Raw genomic sequence first — 16,431 nt, 5'->3', positions numbered from 1 at the left:
TTTTGTTATTTTATTTTGACTTATAAGAAATTGATACCTCAATAATTGTAAAAATATTGTGAAATTTGTTGTGTCAAAATAACAATATATATAAAATGAAAAAAGTACAAACGGAAGACTTAAAAAAAAAAGGGGGTAAGTGACTCACAAAACCAAAAATCACTCTAGCGGCATAGCCGCTTTTTATATAGTTATAAGATTTTTTATGGGAGATGTTAACCAGTAGAATTGTGATGCTTATTAAGGATTCCCTAGTGTTAGTCATATATAATAATAATAAATAAAAGATAAATAAAAGAAAAGAACATAAAAGTATTTAGAGCATCACCAGCAGCCTCCTCAAATTTTTCTCTATTTGGAGGGTGAACAGTTCATTTTACCTTTTGCCTATTTACTTTTTTAAATACACTTTTCAATAGACTCTCTATCCTTATCCCCATCTCATTTAAATATTATTTCTTCATTCATTCTTTATTCTTTTTTTTATCATAATTTATTCTTCCTATATTCATTCCCAACAATTATATTTTTCAATGAAAAATGTTATATCTACAATATTTTTTGCAATAATTTTACAAGAATCACATTAAAATCTTATGTGGAAAGTTGTTACTAGTTCTAATTTGAACCCACCTCTGAAATTATTTTTTTACTCACCAATATTAGCTAATAAAAATCTATTACTTAAAATTTATTGTGAAAATATTGTGGTAGCATTTCTTAATTGCCATTTCTTATTTTTTGTATTATTTTTCCAAACTTAATTACATCCATACGTTTTTTTTTCTCTCTCTCTCTCTTTGTTTTTTCTCCACCACACACCTATCCCACTCCCAACTCTATCTACCCTTCCTTTTCTTTTCTAGTTCATTCCAGATCTCACTTCACTTTCTCCAGCTCTCTAATTCTTTCTCTAGCTCTCTCTTTCTCTATTTCTACTTGATTCTAGATCACTCTCTACAGTGCTAAGAAACAGAGAAATTAAGAACAAGAGATTGCTTGCTCCACTGTTGATCGAAGGACATAGGCAAGCGTTGTCTCTTTTTTGCTCCACCGTGGGTTGCTTGCTTGCTCCACTGTGGGTCAGATGGCTTCTATCCTTTTTTTTCTTTTTCTTTTTTTGATTTGATTAATTTTAAAATTGTGTTTTTGAGTTTGTATTTTGATTATGCTTGAGTTTAGAGATGTTTAAGAGAAATGATTGTTGTGTTTGTAGTTGTTGTGAATGTTTGATTGAGACTGAGTTTAGAGATGTTTGAGAGAAAAGATCAAGAATAGTTATGTTGTTACCGTTGTGATTATTGAGTGAAAAATAAATATTTTAATCGGTTGTGATTATTGACACTGAATTAATTCTTTTGCTCATGAACAGGTCTCTCTCTTTTTTTTCTTTTTCTTTTTTCATTTGGTTTATGAGAAAAATTATTTTCGTGTTTGGATTGTATTTTGAGTTTTGTAGTTGTTGAGATAAAGAAGAGAGAAAGAGAGTGAGGAAGAAAGAGCAGTGGAGGAAAGAGAAAAAAGTAATTTTTTATTCAACCGGGTAATATTTTAAGATAGGATATTGTTTAGAAGAGTTACAGTAATTGCTACAGTGCTCTCCATGCCTGGAGAGCTACTGTAGCAAATCTAAAAAAAAAAAAAAAAAAAAATTGGAGACGGAAAGGTGTTGAAAGGAGTTTTTGGGGGTGAACAATGGCTTTTCTTTCCAAAAAATAGATTTAGCCAGCCTACTGATGATGCTCTTATAAAGCTTAAAAAAATATAAAACTATAAAAAGAAAAAAAAAGTTATTAAACAGAAGTCAAAAAAGTTGTTAACTTAACACTACTCATTTTTTATTACCTATACAAATTTAGAAGTACAGTGCGACATGTGAACAGCATAATGCAAAATGTTGGAACTTGTAACCCCGCCCCTTCTAGGCTTTCATTATTATATTCTCAACAGCCGCTCGACAATCTTATTGGTATATGATAATAATGCTCTAAAATAATGCAAGAGAAATTTATTTTTTTCTTAGATATAAACTTACGAACTTCTGGTGAATAATTATTAATAAATAAAAATTAATGTTAGGTCGCACCAAATAATGGGAGAAACGTCCAAAACGAGGTGTATGTTTTCCTAGTATATATTAACGTGATTATAGCTTGTAGGCAACATAACAATATTGCCACATTTACTCGGCTATCTCTCTCTCTCCCTCTCTCTGTTTCTAGTGTTCTAGTTTCTCCTCATCAATGGCTTCAGCAATGTTCATGAATGCATCACCTGTTCATCCACCAAAGATAACAACCGTGAAAGCACTAGTTGAATCAACTGGCTCCTCCTCCATCCCTTCGTTTTACTTCACCCCTTATCTCCGTGATGAACCAATAGCCGGTGATGCAGAAGATTCAGTCCCCATTATCGACATCTCTCTTCTTGTTTCTGGTACTCCTGAACAAACAGGAAAGCCTGCTCAGACTGGGGCTGCTTCATGGTACAGTTTATCTTATCTGTTTTGAGCTTTCTATTATTATTTTTTTTTTACGTGTCTTCAGTTTTTGCATGTTACTGAGATTTGATGAGGGTCTTATTAGGTGATTAATCATGATGTGACGGAGAGTCTGACGAAGGCAATGATAGCTTCGTTTCAAGAATTTTTCGACTTGCCAGAGGAGGAGAAGAAAGTATCAAGGAAACCATGTCATGGATCCAATCAAGTGTGGTACAGGCTTTAATCCTACAATGGATAAAGCAAACTATTGGAGAGATTTTCTCAAGTGCTTCGCCCATCCTGAATTTCATAAACCCAACAAACCAGCTGGGTTCAGGTACATTTCTTTTCATTTCAGATTTAACCTCCTAAATCATATCACATATCACATATTATGAATAAAAAAATCAAGTTCTAAAGTATTAAGAATCTGTTATGATTCTAATGTCTTACTTTGCTTAAGTATAAGTTCAAACATATGTATAAAAAAAAATTTCTACACTTTTCTTGCAAATCGGTTTTCAAAGCCTTCTCAAAAAAAAAAAAATCGGTTTTCAAAGATGGGTTCTATCCATGAGTTTGTAATATTTAGTATCAAAACCAACCACCAGAGTTGACATAGAGGCTGGAGTGTTCCACATTGCATAAGTTTAAGTTTAAATATGTGTAAGAGTTTTTCAAGGGTAAGTTCTACCCATAAGTTTGTATACAACGTTATATGCAATTTGTTCAATCTACTTAAACTAAGAATTTTCCTTCTTTTAATTATGATAAATTTATTTTTCAATTAAAATTTCAATAATAATAATTTGGTCATGGCCAATGCAATTTATAATGAATGGTTTATTTATATTTTTGTTGACACAGTGAGATTGCAAGGGAGTTCAGCAAAAGAAATCGGGAAGTAGTAATAATATTACTTAAAGCTATATCAAAGAGCTTGGGGTTAGAAGAGAGCTACGTAGAAAAGGCTGCCAATTTCGAGTTGGGTTTTCAATTGCTCGCTGCTAACTATTATCCAACTTGTCCAGAGCCAGAGAAAGCAATTGGCATCCCCGCTCACTATGACCATGGTCTGTTAACCACTTTGGTAAATAATGGCGTCTCTGACCTTCAAGTAAAGCATAACGAAAAATGGTTTAATGTCAATATCCCTGCCAATGTACTCTTTGTTCAAGTTGCTGATCACTTGGAGGTACATTCTATCACGCTTCTTGAACTCCATTTTTACTTGTCCCCATGTGTTATTCATCTTCTCATTATTTTTCTCAATTAATCTTTTGATTAAGCAACTATGCCAGCTAAAGTTAACTAGTAAGATCAGTTTGATACAATTTTAGGTTTAAGGTGATAAAAGACAAAACATTAATTGCCATTCACATATATATATATATATATATACATATATATTGTGGGGGCTATAGCCCAAAGTAACGAGTTGGGCCTTGGGCCCGTCCGAGGACACTAGTGAGTCCGAGGAGACAACGTGACTTAGATGATTTACGTTATAAGCATTATCACGGGAGACAAAGAAAGAGGGTCCGAGGAGGAACTCCTCCTCGGACGCTGAAAATCTGGAGCAGAGGTATGTTCAAACCGTTGAAGCGCACCCCCTAAACACATGAAAAGGAAGAAAACTCAAAATATCTAAACAAAAGTTGCCACCACCACATTAAATGCACTGTAGTTACTTTTCTGGCCGCACTAACATGGAGAAGACCCCTGAACAGTGTTACCTTGGCTACCGCAACTCACAAAGGATTGAAAGGGGTGTCTGATGGGATAGGTGCTCAAGTGAGGGCTTAGATGATCAACAAGTGTAAAGTCCAGATGATCAGGAAGAGCCTATATAATGTATAGAAGCCCCCATAAGGAAGGGACTAGAAAAAGAGGGGAGAATATTGTAGCATGCAAAAGAACCCTAATGTAGTGATCTATATTCATAAATAAAATTCTAAGTCTCCTCGGACCGGAGGTCATTTGATCATAATAGTTTTTGTTCTTGTCTGTGTGTTCCTTAATCCCATGCATGCCACCTCTTAACTCATCTAAACCTAGTTCTTTGACCTATACTTTACAAAATTCATTGTATTGGGCTTTTTGGACCAGGATTTCATACAGTGTGGGCTTGGGCTCCAAACTTTGTCCTTACAATTGGCACCGTCTGTGGGGAGAACTTGAGTGTTAGTAAGTACAACGGTTAAGCATGGCAGGATCAGGTCCACACCAAGAAAGTCCACGCCAAGCTGATCCTCAACAAACAAAACCTATTAGGCCTCAGCGGCAAAATAATCCTCCTGACCCTGAGCCAAATCAGGGCAATGGAAGGAACCGAGAGGGAAGCGTACATACTACTCAGATGAGCCAAAGCCATTCCCAAGTATGCAGTCGCATATCCCAAAGGCGAAACAACTATCAGGCCATGCAACGAGAGATAGACGACCTGAAAAAGAGGTTGCGCCGTGCACAGCAAAGGCGATCCCCTTCCAGCTCAGACATATCCTTTAATGAGGAAGAAGATGTCAATTACAGGCGGAGATCAAGAACTCCCCCAAGTGAAACCTTTTTCTATGAAAAGGAGCAGCCCTATGAACAGAGACATAAAAGCCCATCTAATAAGGGTCTGGGTAATGATGCCATGAACAAAGCCCTGGATCAGATCTCCAGGTTACCCTTCGCACATAGGATAGAGGGGGCTAAACTACCACGACGTTTCCATCAACCTATGTTTACCATTTACAATGACCGAACAGACCCTGTGGAGCATGTGAGCCAGTTTAACCAAAGAATGGCTATCCATTCTTGAAATGAGGCTCTAATGTACAAAGTTTTTCCGTCCAACCTGGGACCCGTAGCGATGAGATGGTTCAACAGTTTAAAGACGAACTCTATAGATTCCTATAAGCAGATCACTCAAGTTTTTTGCTCTCGCTTTATTACGAACAGCAGGGTTCCTCGACCCCTAAGTTCGTTATTATCATTATCTATGCACGAAGGGGAAACCTTAAAGGCGTATTCGGATAAGTATTGGGAGATGTACAACGAGATGAATGAAAACCACGATGACGCCGCCATCAGCACGTTCAAAAGTGGTCTCCCCACTGAGTATGGTTTAAGGAAGTCTCTAACTGGTAAACCCGTTACCAGCGTTCGCCAACTGATGGACAAGATTGACAAATACAAAAGGATGGAAGAGGACCAACTACAAGGGAAAGGAAAGGAAAAGATCATCCCTCACAAGGGGAATGATTACAGGTCGGAACGATACAATAGTAACCAGCCGAGAAGAGATTTTACGAGACAGGCTGGACAAACCAAAATGCAAGCGGTTAATGCCGTATTCAGAGAGCCGGTGCAACAGGTTCTGGAGAAAGTAAAAAATGAGTCTTTCTTCAAATGGCCGAGTAAAATGGCTGGAGACTCCTCAAAGCGCAACCAGAATCTATATTGTCAATACCACCAAGACCACAGACATACCACCGAGAATTGCAGGAATCTATAAAACCACCTGGATCAGTTAGTCCGAGAAGGAAAGTTGCGCCACCTCTTACACCTCTCTAACGGTCATCATGGCCAGGCAGTCCAAAAACCCCAGAAAGACGAATCTTTGAGACCTCCCATGGGTACGATACACATCATCCTCGCTGCTCCGGGGAGGACCGGCTCTTTTCCCTCCAGGGTAATGTCTATGGCTTGGCTCTCCACCGATGACGGTGAGAAGGAGTCCAAAAGATCTAAAAAGGGGAACTCACCTGTGCTGGGATTCTCGGACGATGATAAGATTGGAACCATCTAACCTCATGACGATGCTTTGGTAGTTACGCTAAGGATTGGAGGGTTTGACGTAAAGAGAGTACTGGTAGACCCAGGCAATGCTGTGGAAGTGATGTACCCTGATCTATACAAGGGGTTGAACCTAAAGCCCGAGGACCTAATGGCTTATGACTCCCCTCTTGTAAGTTTCGAAAGGAAGACTGTCACACCAAAAGGACAGATCAGATTGCCCATACAGACCGGATCAAAGGTGGTGGAGGTGGATTTTATTGAGGTCGAAGCCTACTCACCATACACGGCCATAGTAGCCAGACCTTGGCTCCACACCCTGGGAGCCATTTCTTCTACACTTCACCAGAAGGTAAAATACCCGTCAGGGAGCCAAGTGGAGGAGATTGGGGGAGATCAAGCCATGGCTAGGCAATGCATGGTAGCCGCCATCTCACGCCAGTCCAGTACAGAATTCTCGGCGTCTGTGAAAAAGGACTTATAGCAATCAGCCATCTCGGCAGTACCCGTCGGTGAACTAGCCGAGGAGATAAAATGTGAAAGTCTAGAAAGGTACTGTTGACAATGATCCAAAAAGATTCTTCCAAGTCGGCTCGAAATTACCTCTCTAAGAAAGAGGGGAACTGATTGGGTTTCTGAGAAGAAATGTTGACGTATTTGCATAGGACGCCTACGATGCCTCGGGGGTTGACCCAAATCTCATTTGTTATCACTACCTAAACGTTAATCCATCTTCTATTCCTAAGAAGCAGCCACTCCGGTGCTCGTCGATAAAGCATACCGACGCTGTTAGGGATGAAGTGATGAAGCTAAAAAAGGTAGGGGCTATCAAAGAAGTCTTTTTCCCCGAGTGGTTGGCAAATACAGTGGTGGTAAGAAAGAAGATGGGGAAGTGGAGAGTCTGCGTAGACTTCATAGACTTGAACAAGGCGTGCCCGAAAGATCCGTTCCCGTTGCCTCGGATAGACCAGTTGGTAGATGTAACTGTAGGTCACCCCCGAATGAGCTTCCTGGATGCCTTCTAGGGTTATCATCAAATACCACTGGCCCTAGAAGATCAGGAGAAAACAGCGTTCATGACACCTGTCGGAAACTACCACTATAAGGTGATGCCTTTCAGTTTAAAGAATACAGGTTCTACCTACCAAAGGATGATGACCAGAATGTTCGAACCACAACTAGGCAAGGTTATTGAAGTCTACATAGACGATATGGTAGTAAAAAGTAAAGTGGTATCCGAGCATGTGAGAGATCTTGAAGTCATTTTTAGCATCTTAAGAGAGCAAAAACTGCGCCTCAATGCTTCTAAGTGCTCATTTAGTGTCGGGTCCGGTAAATTTCTAGGCTATATGGTAACTCACAGGGGAATAGAGGTGAGCTCGGACCAAATCAAAGCGATTCATAACCTATAAGCTCCTCGGAACCCAAAAGAAGTCCAGAAACTCATTGGAATGATCGCAGCATTAAATCGGTTTATTTCCTGATCTGCAGACCGATGCCGACCTTTCTACCTCTTGATGAACAAGTGGAAAGGATTTGAATGGTCCGAGGACTGTGCCCTAGCCTTCCAACAACTTAAAGAATACCTGTCGCGGCCACCCATCATGTCTAGCCTTGAGGCCGACGAAGTTCTGTTTGCCTACATAGCGGTGGCCCCTCACGCTGTGAGCTTGGTATTAATACGGGTTGATAATGTCATACAACGGCCAATGTACTATGTAAGTAAATCGTTACATGAGACTGAGGTGCGTCACTTACCAATGGAGAAGGCAATCCTTGCAGTAGTGCATGCCACACGGAAACTCCCCCACTACTTCCAAGCACACACGGCCATTGTCCTGACTCAACTTCCCCTCAGGTCGGTGCTTCGAAGCACCGATTACATAGGAAGAATCGCCATGTGGAGTACACTCCTTGGGGCTTTCGATATTAAGTACATGCCTCGGACCTTTGTCAAGGGCCAAGTCCTCGCTGATCTAATTACCGAATTTGCTGAACCCTCTGTAGAAGCAGTAGCAGAGGAGGAAAACATGGATGGAAAATTGGTTGGCATAATCTCTGCACAAGGAGCCTCGCGATGGAAAGTCTACGTTGATGGTGCAGCAAACCAAAGGGGATCTGGGTTAGGGCTGGGTCTAATATCACCCGAGAGGATTACCATTGAAAAATCATTAAGACTTGGGTTCTCAGCTACAAACAATGAAGCCGAGTATGAGGCTTTGCTGCAAGGAATGGTCATGGTGCAAAAAATGGGCGGAAAAGCGATAGAAGCGTTCTCGGACTCCAGATTGGTCGTAGGCCAGGTGAGAGGTGAGTTGGAGGCTAGAGATGTGAGAATGCAGGAATACCTTGGTCAAGTCAAACGCTTGCAATCAGACTTTGAATTTTTTAACTTGACACATGTCTCTAGAAGCGGGAAAACACATGCGGATTCATTGGCCACTCTTGCCACGTCTTCAGCGCAGGATCTACCATGAATTATCCTTGTTAAGGATTTATGCAAGACAGATACAATCAAAAAGGATATAGTTCGAATCCATCAGGTCAGAGTGAGTCTGAGCTGGATGGATCCCATAGTGAGTTTTCTCAAAGATGATGTAATGTCCGAAGAAAAATTGGAAGACGAGAAGATACGAAGGAAGGTTCCTCGGTTCTAGTTGTCAGAGAACCACAAGCTATACAAGCACTCCTACTCTGGGCCATATTTATTATGCGTACACCCAGAGGTATCAGAGACATTGCTCGAGGAACTGCATGAAGGAATTTGTGGAGCCACACAGGAGGATGATCACTAGCACACAGAGCCCTCACTCAAGGGTACTGGTGGCCAAGCATGCAAAAAAGAGGCCCAAGAATATGCAAAGAAATGCAACCAATGCCAGAGATTCGCCCCAAATATCCACCAACCGAGAGGAGTCCTTAACCTTGTTTCCAGACCTTGGTCGTTCGCTCAATGGGGTCTGGATATTGTTGGCCCTTTCCCGAAAGCAGCAAGGAACAAGTGATACTTAATGGTCGGCACAGATTACTTCACCAAATGGGTTGAGGCTAAGCCTTTAACCAATATCAAGGACGTGGATGCAAAGAAATTCATTTGGAAAAATACCATTACACGCTTCGGAACTGCTCGCACCCTCATCTCAGACAACGGCCTTCAGTTTGATAGTAAAACCTTCAGGAAATACTGTTGTGGCTTTGGAATCACGAACCGATATTCCACTCCAGCCTATCCTCAAGGAAACGGGCAAGCCGAGGCTATGAATAAGGTCATAGTCAATGGGCTGAAAAAGAGACTGGATGATGCAAAGGGAAGATGGGTGGAAGAACTACCACACGTCCTATGCACCTACCGAACCACGCCGCGACGGTCAACGGGAGAAACTCCTTTTTCAATGACTTACGGGGCCGAGGCTGTGCTCCCCCTGGAAACTAGCTTCCCAACTTTGAAATCCAGCACTTTTACACTAAGAAATAATGACGAGTTGCTAGGGAGAAGTCTAGACTTAGCCGAGGAGAAAAGAGAAAAGGCAATGATCCAATTGGCATATTACCACCAAAAGTTAAAGCAGGGGTACGATACTAATGTGAAACTAAGGCCACTAGGGCCAGGCGACCTCGTGATGAGAAAAATTTTTGGTAGCACCAAGAACCCATCCTGGGGGAAGCTGGGACCCGATTAGGAAGGCACATATCGCATTACTTCAGTGGCATGAATAGGTGCATATTATCTGGAAGACCTAGACGAGAAAGCTGTACTCCGCCCATGGAATGTAAATAACCTAAGAAGGTATTGTTATTAATGAAAGCAGTTTTTCCTATATTATATCTCGTGATCACTACGTGTCTTTCGGCTCATTTCTATCTATCCAAGTTTTAAACAAAACCTAAGTCCTACATGGCTCCTCGGACCACAGGCTTGGGGGAAATTAACAACTTATGGCATCTATCCAAGTTTTAAACAAAACCTAAGTCCTGCATGGCTCCTAGGATCACAGGCTTGGGGGAAATTAACAACTTAAGGCATCTATCCAAGTTTTAAACAGAACCTAAGTCCTACATGGCTTCTCGGACCACAGGCTTGGGGGAAATTAACAACTTATGGCATCTATCCAAGTTTTAAACAGAACCTAAGTCCTGCATGGCTCCTCGGACCATAGGCTTGGGGGAAATTAACAACTTAGGGCATCTATCCAAGTTTTAAATAGAACCTAAGTTTTGCATGGCTCTTCGGACCACAGGTTTGGGGGAAATTAACAACTTATGGCGTCTATACAAGTTTTAAACAAAACCTAAGTCCTGCATGGCTCCTCAGACCACAGGCTTGGGGGAAATTAACAACTTATGACATCTATCCAAGTTTTAAACAGAACCTAAGTCCTGCATGGCTCCTCAGACCACAAGCTTGGGGGAAATTAACAACTTATGGCATCTATCCAAGTTTTAAATAGAACCTAAGTCCTGCATGGCTCCTCGGATCACAGGCTTGGGGGAAATTAACAACTTATGGCACCTATCCAAGTTTTAAACAGAATCTAAGTCCTGCATGGCTCCTTAGACCACAGGCATGGGGGAAATTAACAACTTCTGACATCTATCCAAGCTCATTACTGGTTAAAGTTCATTGCACAGTCCTATTCTTCTTATTTAGTTGTATTGGCAAAGTGTTATTGTCTAACTTCAACTAAAGAAACAGTCGCATTAACTAGGAACAATACAATAAAATTCCATCAACATCAAGCAGAAAGATAAAAAATGAGAGAAAGAACATTTATATTAATAACCAGAAATAATACAGTGCTTTTAAATGAGAAGTCTTTGAAAAAGAACAAAAATGTAATACAACTTCCATCCAAAAAGAAAAAGGGAGATAAGAACCCTAGGACCTAAGCTTCAGCAGGGGGATCTTCTTTTTGCTCTGGCTGAGGAGGTGGAATATCCTTAACTTTGGGACCGGCCCCATGACCCTTCGCCTCGGCAACTGTCCCTTTAGAGAGATCCTTAGCCTTGGAGGAGGGTTTCTTCCCCTTACCCTTGCCTTTTCCCTTTTCTCCCTCCGCATCCTCAACCTGGACGGTGACCTAACCAGAGCCCCCGGTAATTTTAGTTAAGGGGATGGCATCAAGAATAGCCACAAGTTACTCGAAGGCTTCAGGAGCATCAGCAGGGACCTCCCGGATCTCTGGAGGGTAGAAGACATTCTCGGGCAACCTCATAGCAGAATCTGTAGGGACCCCAGTAGCATTAAGATCCTGAGCCCAAGAAATACTGCAGTAGTCCCTACATACTTCTGGCAACTCTTCGGTAAGCCTCACCTCCGTCTCCTCCATTCCAAGCTGATAGGCAACCCTCTTCTCGGCCTCGGTTGCTTCCTTGGCTAGCTAGACCTCGTCCTTGGCTTTCTACAACGCAGCTTTAAGATCCAAAACGACTTGCTTTTCAGTAGCAAGGTTGACCTTAGTCACGTGCAGTAATTGGTGCTGGTCTTCAGCTTGTTTCTCGGCGGTCTTCAAGCCAGCCTCAGCACTCCTACGGCCTGTCTCTACCTCTTTAAGCTTTTTAGATAGCTCATGATGCTCCTACTTAAGAGCTCCGAGAGCCTTCTCTACCTCGGCGCGAGAAAGGCCTTCGACGTCAGCCAAATTGCAGTTGTCGCGGCACCACTCCTCGACCACAAAGACCTGCTGAGTAATCTGCACAAAAATGACAAGATGACGGAGTTAGAATATAATATGACCTAATGATCCTACCGATAAGAAATGAGTTGCCTTACCATTGCAAGATCCCTCTTCAAGGACAGGTAGAGTTCACCCTGTGAAAATCACCTGTAAGCTTCCATGTCCCTGGGAAGAAGCATAGGTTGCTCCAAGGCTGCAGCAATGTACCCTGTTCGGCCCCTGTTGTATTCTCAGACTGAAGCATTATAAGGAATTGCCGCTCCGTCCACTTCAAGCCGAGGGCTCCAAGTGCGTGAAGGCATGCGCACTTTAGCCCGGTCCAGCTCTTCTCGGCTCTCCACAGATGGAGCCCTTTTATCCCAATGCTCTCGGGTCATCTTCTGTTGTTTAGTGCCTTGGCGAGGACCCACCTTGCCTTCCTCGAGGGACTCAACCGGGCTTTTCTTCTTTAGGTCGGGATTAGCTTTCAAGCCGAGATCGACAGGGATCTGTGGAGGAGCGGGAGGAAACTTGGAAGGGGTCTGGGACTTGGTGGGCGCCTTTGAGGTTTGCTCCTTACCTCAGGCAGCCATCAGCTCCCGCAAACTTTTTCCTTTGTTAGAGGCCATGTTGTCCACCTCTTCGTCGGAAGAATCATCTGAGCAGGCAATAACAAGAGGAAGGGCGCCAATTACGGAGTTTCTATCTAGCTCACCCTCAGCGTCTGAGAGTTCGATCAGAGGGGCTTTTGGAATGTCCTCCTCAAAGTAGAACTCGTCTATCTCCCCCTCCAAAGAAAGACGAGACGATTCAGTCTCCCTTTCAACAAACTCTACAACTCCGGGATCCTCCTGTGGAGGTAACTATGCAACTGGTTGAGGATTCTGAAGGACGGGCAAAACAACCCGCTAAAGATCCCTTTAAGCCAAAAATCTCGGCTACGACACGTCCATCCTAGCCAACCTTGGGCTACTAGCTCTTATGGATTGGCCGGCGTCCAAGAAAACGTGGGACAAGGGTTTGTAACCCAAGATCAAATGAGCAGCACGTAGTTGCCCGTCCTCGTTAACGAAGATCTCTGACCTCAGGAGGTAATTCAAGGCCGAAATGTTTGTATGGCTCAGCCGAGGAGCAACATGTGCCCTATCTGCAAAACAGCCGAGAAGGAAATTGTAGTTAGATTACAAAAAAAAATTCTCTTTTTTGAATCTTCAAGCGAAGGAAATAAAACTAAGGGGTTAAATCCCCTTCCTAAGGGACTGATCCTAAAGGTACCGCACATGGATCTCCTGCCCGAGTTGGACAATGAAGACCGTCGCTCCACTCCCCCGAGGCAATAAGGTAGTCATCCTTCATAGTCTTATTGGACTTAGGAAGATAGGAGATTAACCTAAAGATCTCGGACCAAGATTTAAGGTAGTACCCTGCTTTGGCAAGATGGTAGCACTCGTACATATGAACTACGTCGTGCCATGTAAGGCCTAAACCCATCTACTTGTTCAGAACATCTATGCTGCCCAAGACCCTAAACCGGTTGGGGGCGCACTGATGTGGTGTCAACCTATGATTAAGTAAATAATCCCAGGTAATCCTACGCATGGGAAGCGTCATTCCTCCCTCTATAAAAGCGATCATTGGAATAACGACTTGACCCACGTCCCTATTGGTCAATACTCGTTTCGGAGGGCAATACTCCAAAACCACCCCCGGCGGGATGCGGTACTTTGCTTTAAAGGCCTCCATGGCGGCAGAAGTATCTACTAAATACTTGAATCTACCCATCTAGGCGAATTGACGGGCTGAGGAGGAAGGTCGAGATAAAATGGGAGTAGTGTAGAGGAATGAGAACTTACGGGTATTCTTACAACAATCTCTGAAGCCCTCAGAGATCTTCACAGGGAAAGACTCCTCACGGAAATGGCTACAGAAATTCAAAGGTCTGGAACGTTTATGAAGACTGGGTGCTAGAGTTCTCTGAAGTTAGTAAGAAAGAAAAGCAAAAGGCGTTTCCCCCAAGCTTTATATAGCAAGAGAGGACATGGAAGGTCACTCCCGCTCAAAATTCTAGGAGGAATGTTAGCTATTGGATCTGCGCTTCGTCGCTGGATATGGGGAACACAAAACTGCCTGGAGTAATTAATAGTGCCTCGTAACTTACAACGCGTTAGAAGCAACCGCTCCCGCATGTGTGAACCAAAAATTAATTGGTTTTATCCCTCAAAAAGTCAAAACCCTGTTTTTCTCCTCAGATGGAAATAAAAATCGAAGTTTTGAGGGGCTATTTTGGGGGCTATAGCCCAAAGTAACGAGTTGGGCCTTGGGTTGTCTGAGGACACTAGCGAGTCCGAGGAGACAACGTGACTTAGATGATTTACGTTATAAGCCTTATCACGGGAGACAAAGAAAAAGGGTCCGAGGAGGAACTCCTCCTCGGACACTGAAAATCTGAAGCAAAAGTATGTTCAAACCGCTGAAGCGCACCCCCTAAACACATGAAAATGAAGAAAACCCAAAATATCTAAGCAAAAGCTACCACCACCACATTAAATGCACTGCAGCTACTTTCCTAACCGCATTAATGTGGAGAAGACCCCTGAACAGTGTTACTTTGGCTACCGCAACTCACAAAGGACTGAAAGGGGTGTCTGATGATCAAGAAGAGCCTATATAATGTATAGAAGCCCCCATAAAGAAGGGACGAGAAAAAGAGGGGAGAATACTGTAGCATGCAAAAGAACCTTAAGGTAGTGATCTGTATTCATAAATAAAATTCTAAGTCTCCTTGGACCGGAGGTCATTTGACCATAATAGCTTTTGTTCTTGTCTGTGTGTTCCTTAATCCCATGCAAGCCACCGCTTAACTCATCTAAACTTAGTTCTTTGACCCATACTCTACAAAATTCATTGTATTGGGCTTTTCGGACCAGGATTCCATACAGTGTGGGCTTGGGCTCCAAACTTTGTCCCTACATATATATATATATATATATTTTTTTTTTTTATCCTTGAATTTTTTTTAAAAGAGAGGGGGTGGGGGGGAGTAATTTTGTTCTTCTGTTTATGAGGTTGGTTTAATTTTGTTACTTAAATTTGTGCACTCTTAAACATGTGGTTGGTTCAATTTTAGTCTCGTAAATATGGGTTGCTTCAACATTCCATTAGTCGTGTATAAAATAAAAAAAAATATATATATATATATATATATATCTATATATATAGAAAAGAAAAGAAAAGAAAGATAAAATTGTTCAGTTTGTATAACTTCATGGACTAAATAAAATCCCTTTAAATTTGAAGGACTACATGATTAAACTTACACCAAATTTCATAATGGAAATTAGAAATTACCCAACACTTATTTAAGTTAAATGTGACACGTGACATGCGTGAATAAGTTTAAAGGCAAGAGAGAAAAATAGTGCTTTGATGTTGATTTGTTAAAAAATGTTGCAGAGAGAGAGAGAGAGAGAGAGATATTTTTACTTCTACCAAAATCTGTACTACCTTCTGAATTTAATTTAATTTAATTTTTTTTTTAATGAGGACTATGAACACACAAAATTAAAATTATATAGTTTTCTTCCATTTGGGACATAAAGAAATTTTCTAAATACCTGAAAGGAAGAGTTAACTGTGTTAAGTAGCCTAAATGGCCAAACTGAAGAACTAACCCTATAAATTAAAAAAAAAAAATTTAAAAATAGGTAAATGATCATAACAGTGAAGCGAATACACGAATGAGGGTTGATTGTTTTCTTTTTTCTTTATATGTGTGTGTGTAATTATATAAATTTTTATTAAAATATCATTGGCTTTATGTTTTTCACTTATCATGTTCTTGACATATGAATATTTAACTAAATGAACAATTTTTTGAATTAAAATCTAAATTTTCTGAATATAATGTTTCCCTGCAAGATTTTGAGCAATGGCAAGTACAAGAGTATTGCACACCGGGCACTTGTGAATAACAAAGCTACAAGGATGTCCATAGCTCTGGCACATGGACTAGCACTAGACACAATTATGAGGCCAGCACCAGAGTTAGTTGACAATGAAAGTGATCAACCTGCATATGTTGAAATGACATATAGGAAATTTTTGGAATTGCAACAAACTGGAAGGCTAAGATCTAAATTCCAGTCGGATATTGAACAAAGCAAAGCAGTTTGAGCTAGTTGATTGGTTTACAAAGCCAATTTCTCTTACTTACCCATGTATCCCAACTGATTGTCTAGTGGATCGATTTTCGCTTAGAGGGCGGCGGAGAGATATTTTCGCCGAGTTCTTCGGTTTCCTCTTCAATAACACGTTTCGGTGTTATCTGTGTTTGCATCTCTCTTCCCTATTCTTGTTCATTTCATTTTACTATTGTGTTGCTTTAATTATGAAGTAAAGTAGCTCTCGTGTTTGTATGCTTGTGTTTACACTATTCCGCACTTAGTATTAAGTTAGTGTAAAATCAACCAAGCCGTAATTTGAATTGGGGGTCTAAACAAGCTCTTGTGTTTT

The 16,431-nt window shown here is 41.3% G+C and overlaps 1 pseudogene; it reads left to right on the top strand.

Annotated features, from left to right (window-relative positions):
* Positions 1–2,464: 2,464 nt before the first annotated feature.
* On the top strand, positions 2,465–16,092 carry LOC115966660 (annotated as a pseudogene).
* The last annotated feature ends 339 nt before the right edge of the window (positions 16,093–16,431 follow it).

Source organism: Quercus lobata, chromosome 11 (genome assembly GCF_001633185.2).
Source record: "Quercus lobata isolate SW786 chromosome 11, ValleyOak3.0 Primary Assembly, whole genome shotgun sequence".
NCBI classification, from domain to species: domain Eukaryota; kingdom Viridiplantae; phylum Streptophyta; class Magnoliopsida; order Fagales; family Fagaceae; genus Quercus; species Quercus lobata.
Note: the sequence above shows the minus strand (reverse complement) of the source record. Positions and strands in the feature narration are given on the sequence as shown.